This window comes from Atta cephalotes, assembly GCF_000143395.1.
Source record: "Atta cephalotes unplaced genomic scaffold scaffold00049, whole genome shotgun sequence".
NCBI classification, from domain to species: Eukaryota; Metazoa; Arthropoda; class Insecta; order Hymenoptera; family Formicidae; genus Atta; species Atta cephalotes.
The window spans coordinates 381460-388153 of NW_012130113.1; positions in this window are offsets into that span (position 1 = coordinate 381460).

The window sequence follows — 6694 nt, forward strand, 5'->3', positions numbered from 1 at the left end:
TCTTCGCGAAGCTGACAATTTAATTCTTCGGTCTCGTGCTCGATATCCGTGGGCCGAGGTAGTTTATTTAATTAGTCTCGTCGATTAACTTTTACAGATACGGCACACATACGTGCACACGCGCACACCAACGTGCAGCTCCTACCGTGTTGCCCGTAATATCGTCGCCAGCCATACGCTTAATCTCGACTGACAGTAATGATTAACGACGCGCGAGCGATTCTGTCCGGCTCACCTGCCTTCTACATTCGTAAGGTTAAGTGGAAAAGCCGCGGCAAGAATGTGGCATTCCGGCAGACCTCGGAGAGCCGAAGATAAATAGACCTAAGACAATGGGGTTCTCGATGAGTGTTTCTCGAGTGCCACGTAGGCCTGGGCGGAACAGCAAGTTCACGTGGCTTGAAATTTGCATTCGTCCCACCCTCCTCATCTCGATCCGTTTATAAATCACTCGACGGGCTCTCACAGAGCTTCTCCGCTGTCCACGGATCGCGACGCTGTGTTCCGAGAGGGGCCAGATATTGTCACGGGTACAAGATATATGTGTACTACCGTAGGTGCGCTATTATTCCATGGCCTCTCCGATCCTTCTGAAAGAATGTCGGATGTTCCAATCATAAGATGCAACCAGGACTAATATCTTCTCTAAATCTGCATGAGTTAAAACTTTAATGAGATATAACTTTGAAAGCTTCAACAATTCCATCTTGTGTTGAACTTTTGTTGTTTCATTTATCGTACATAATTTGTATACTCGCAATTCTATAATATTTAAAGTCTGATCGGCATTGAATAACTCGTCATAATCCTTTATAACAGTATTTTTATCTATGATGTTTGAATGCAATAGACATACGTCCAATTTAGATAGATTTATTATTCAAGATTTCTGCGAGTATGCATTTTATTGCACGTGCTGACTTTCACTTCGAGTCAGCTTCCTTACTTTTTTCATTGCGACATTCCAGGATAACAGTTACACGAGGGAGAACCACATAAGATCTGATGCCGTGTGCAATCGATTTTCATCCTCGTTAAAAATATCGCTAGAATCTTAAGTGTATTCCTATCGCGTCGAACAAATATTGTTTATACGAAGCAAAATCGAGGAAGCTTTACGACCGTAATTTCGATACAGCAGTTATCGTTACATCATACAACCTACATCGTGAGCGCGTCGATATTACTCAGGAAATAGGCGAAATTAAACCATTTACGATCAACCGCGCGCATTAATAAGACCATCCTCCTTCGCGTTCCCCCTTTCCTACTTCCTCGAGATGGCGTTTTTAGAAATATTAAAGTGAGACACGCCTCAATGCGTTCGCTGTATTAACGCAAAACGTTATCGCGAAACCGCATGCTTGTGGCGCGGGAGCGATTGCATTAAAATACCGGATGATAGAACGATGCATTAAGGAAAGACGCACGTAGGAGAAATCGGAAAACCTTTGGACTTCGTCCAGATTGTTCTATAATTTTATAGCGCTCACTTTTATCCGGTCCTTAATTAATGGCCTTTAAATTACGAGCGACGAGTCGTTAATGGCGAAAACACGCGCGTGCGACGTATTATACGTGCGCAGTGTTCAGCTTCTTTCCGCACAATCGTATGCAACTCGGTTACAGCATGCACCAGCTTATCGCACGTTCGCCGTGTTCGTTTGTGTTTCACCGTGGTAACAGGCGCGCGTTACAGGTGTTTAACGCTCGTAAACAATGCGTCTCTACCGATTTGGTCGCCAGTCACCATTAAAAAGCTTGCTCGGGACGCCACCTGATTTTTCAACGATACGGGAGATGGTACCGATATCTAGCCGCACAATAGGTGATTATTTTCAAGCAGCGACGTTGCATAGAGAAACCCTCGTTTGCGGTACCGATCGCTACTGCATACATTGTTACATTATTATACGTTTCAGAAAAATGTCTAGCACTTGTCAAGCATAAATTTTGTAAATATATTAAGACTTGAACGTTGACTTTTAACTTTTATAACTTTCAGATATTAATTTTGATTTTATCCTATTGCCACGATAATATTATATTTATTATTTTTCATTATATACATTTTCTTAGATGATTAAGGAGATTAAAAGAAAGAATTATGTATTGTTAACCTTGATAGAAATTTCAAGTAGTTATTAAACAGTTATATTAACTTTTGTCTAATAACTGAGATAGAAAATTACTTAGGATCCCAATCAGGATGTAACGCTTTGCTTACAATTACTGCATATAAAAGTTGCTGCATATAAAATATGAATTCAATTACTGAATAGAAACACAACAAATAGTGGATATTAAATTGATTAATAAGCCAATTGCTATGAAATGGACAGAATAAAACTCTCCATTTCTTACTCAGTATTGGCACAATTAATGAAAATACAGATAATAATTAAAAATATTACAAAATTAGATAGTAATTGGATAGGTGTCTAGAAAAACTGCATTTCTACCAGAGGAATATATTTTCTTATATAAACTTTAATTTGCAAGACTATCAGTATACTTTCAACTGACAAATAACGGAATTAATTTCTATGCAATTGCATATGTAATGAGATGTTCGATATACTTGCCAACTTTGTATGATATATTAATATTGCATGCGGCAATCGTATGCAAACGATCCGAAATTCAGCATTGGTGACAGCTGGATCATAATCAAAAGAGTCTAAAAAGATTTGAAGAAACAAAGTATATATGCGTGGTCCAGGTTTCAGTCTCGGATTTATATGAATGTGTACGCGCTCCAGTACGTACATACATAGAGTAACTCTTTTACAAAGAGAGAGACTCATTGCCGAAGCATGCAACCTTGTCTTGTACAATTTGCTCGAACATGTCCGTCGTGGTCGGAGCGCTCGTTTGAACCGGTCGCAACGTTTCCTCTCTTCACCGAGGAGATGAAGAGGATACACGATGCTGTTCCTCAGTCCCGTGGGATCGAGAGAGGAGCGACGAAATTCACGGTGTGAATTCCCCAAGTCACCTTCCTTTCCTTTTACTCCTGTCTCTTTCTCTTTCCTCCTGTCTTTTTCTCCCTTCCTTCCCTCTTCTCTTGCTCTCGCACTATTTAATCGTACTCTTGCTCTTCTTCTCGCGAGTTGCTCCTTCTCCTTTGAAAAATCACTGGTGAATGTACATACATGTATATGTATGTATATGTGCATGTACGCTCGGGCCTACCGTGATAAATGTAGGGGCCTTCCGCCAGACCCAAGAACCCAATCGGGACAAGTCCACCGAGCGTAATCCGGTGTCGACGACGAGGATCAATGCCAGGTCCCGTCGTCGAGCTTTTCGATACTACAGATTAGACCTTGCTTCTTTCTTTAAACCTCTAGCATCACATACACTCGCCACGTACATATTCACGTCTTTATGTTCATACTTTCTTTTTATACTTTACGAGTTAATACATATACACACAGAAAATAATTATATATGTAATGCATAAGTATGATGTAAAAACGTTTCACGCAATTATACTACTGACATTAGTCTCTTACGTAGAGTAGTCTCTTACATAGTCAAGAAGTTGTTTTCTCACTTCTGTTCCGCGCCGTAAAAAAAGTAAATAAAAAATAGGATTGCTTTCATAATAAATGGGTTAAACACCTGGCATTAAACGCACTGCTTTAAAAAAGCGAGATCCTTTTTTAATTCATGCTGTACTTTTTCCGGATATTTTATTGACGTTTTCGTGATATTATTCGCTACGTACGACGTACGCGTGAAGACGGATGCCCGCGGCAAGGTTCACGGGATTGATTACCGCAGTCAATAACACGGGTATGTATATTGATGAGAGCACAGAATGAGAGAACGTTAACAGGTCAATGAAATTATACAGTTACAAAGATTGATGCCGTTGTGATTGATGATTGATGATACGCATAGCATTGAGATGACAGAAAATGGTTTTCACCTGATCACTGACCACTCGGTTAAATTTGTTCGACTATCGTTACGATTTGTATTCTATATTACATAATGTATACGATGTATTGCGTTTTGAAGTCGAGCTCTCGATAAGCGATTATAAATTTCATGCACAATCAAATTGGAACTCCAGGTTCGTATATGATAGAATCCATTCTAATTTATCTCTCTAGAATTCTACACATACAAATCTTTCTACAATTTTTTTATTCTTTTGTATGGAAAAAAATTCTTGTAGTTTTTATATATGATTGTGCATATTATATGTGACGTATTGATAAATTACTATAAGATCTCATTTTCTTGAATGTATTAACATATTATAAATATAATGAATGCATATACTCGATAAAAATTAAAATATGTTGTTGAGAAAATTAGAATTCTTGCTACTGTTAAAATATAAACTTCGATGCCCTCAGCAGGTGGATTTAAAATGAATTTAAAATTAAAATTTCGTTTCTGTTTGTTACACTAAACGTAGTGAAACATAAATCAGTACTTAGAAAAATCGGTGATGTGACCAGTAGGCTGCTAACAGCTCGATAAATTGTTACCTCCGAAGTCTGCAAAGATTACATCGGCCATTACAGACTCCCGTCGTTTTCCTAAAGATGTTCAACAGTTATCTCGCTAAACATTTAATTACGGTATGCAAATTAACTCCATGAATCGCTGTGGTCAGGTAAAGTAGTTTATGGATAGCAGGAACTTCATCGTATAGAATTAATTTAATAATTGAACGTAATTGAAAAACGTAAGACTCAATAAGGGCGGACTCTAAGAAGCTCTAAGAGGCTTACGATAGGAATCTTTATAATTTATCCTAATCTAGCTACACCATCAATAGATAATTCCACAAAAAAATTTTCCGGAAATTTCCTTTGCACTTAAAATCAACCGAGAAAAAGAGGTCAGAGCATCTTTTCCTCTCTTCCTCTCTGTATTCTTCCCTTCATTCCTCTCGCTCGCACGCGTAAAAGATACTTCGCGCGGTAGTAAAAATAATTACGGTATCCGCGTCGATGCTGGTCGGCGCCCAAATCGAAATCTGATAAGGCTCCTAATAAATGCCGCGAACCGATCACCTTAACCTAAGTAGAGACAAGCTGTTTCGAGGGCCACCAGATGATCCGAGAGACGACCGTGTTCTCGACGAACGCCGCGCCGCTGCGGAATGCATCGTCTTCAGGCCCTAATGATTCCCGAAGCCAAGCCCACCGGGGTCCCTGATGATATCTAGGCCGGACGAACGTCGTCCGGACTTGCAGTCGCTGTCTCGTCCTTGCTACTGTCGCTGGTAAGATTGTATTGTACCTCCTTCGCGACGTATATTCATCAGAGGCTGCATTGCGTTCTTCGATAGTTAAGTATTAGTAATTTACTAATTGCTTCACGATAGGATTGACATAATCGAATTGCTTGGCATTACAGCATTACTATGGAGAATAACGAAATACCAACTTGATGAATAGTAGAGTGCACAACATAGTCGAAATGAGATCGATAATATTTTTAGAACGCGAGGAATGTCGATATAGATAACAGAAGCTCACTGGCTGGCACAGTAATTGCTTCATAAGTCAATATCATACAACTGACTAGGTACATATAAATTGTCCAGTAATCAATTTATCCAATCGTTCAAACAAAGTTGTGATGAATGATGCTGAATTTAAAATATGTGAGAATACATGTGTGTGTGTGTGTGTATAAGAAAAAAAAATTTGCTGAAATATCTAAAATAGTCTAAAATATCTAAAATTTTAAATAGATACAAATCTAAAAAATAATTTTGTTAATCGAAATAATTATGTCGATAATTATAAAGTATGATGAGCATGAGACATTCCAGCAACTATCTTAAGCGTTTTAGATAATTTTCATGATCCCAACAAAATTATTTTCAGATTTATATTTAATATAACTGTTATATACTTTAAAAAATTAATTTTTTTCATATATGGAATATATCCTAACATTATCTCAAATTTAAATTTATAAGCGTTCTTTCAACTTTTATTTTTCTTTCTTCTTATTTGCATTATAAACAAAAGTGACCTGATCGATCAATTTAAATCTTGAGAAATAATGATAAAATTAGTGCAATATCGCACAATAGCAGCGAAAAATAGTGTCCCTCTTATCTTAATGCCTCAGGATAGGTGTTGGCGTCTTGCCATGCGTTCGACCTCAATCTTGTGTTCTTCCGGAACGTTATACACGCCATTTCCTTTTCAAGAGCGCGTGTGAATGTGTTCTAAGAACGAGTGCGACTCGAACGCCGGCATTGTCGTGGACAGATCCCGTTGACGATTCAACATTACCCGTCCTGATTCTCTCGAACGAGGGACGAAGGTTCGAATCTGCATGAACTGTATGAATAGTGGAGCGATGTTTATTTTGAGTGCAGGTTCTCGCCTTTTGTCTCAGCAGGAGCCGCAATCCTTTCCAGTCGATGTTCTCTCTTTCTCTTCTTTTGGACCAGTTTTTCACCATTTTTTTGTTGTATTTAGTTTTAAACGAGGAAATTTTCAAACAATTAATTTAAGAAATGATCTTAATATGGAATACAATACAATTTATGAATAGAATAATAAAAAGGTAGGGGATAAGAAAAATAAAAAGAAAAACAATTAATATTCCGATAGAAAAAAATTACTAACGGTGAAAAAGAGAGGAATAAATGATAAAATAAAAACTGAAAACCGTGTCTAATGTTATGTCGAATTTTCATCTTCTT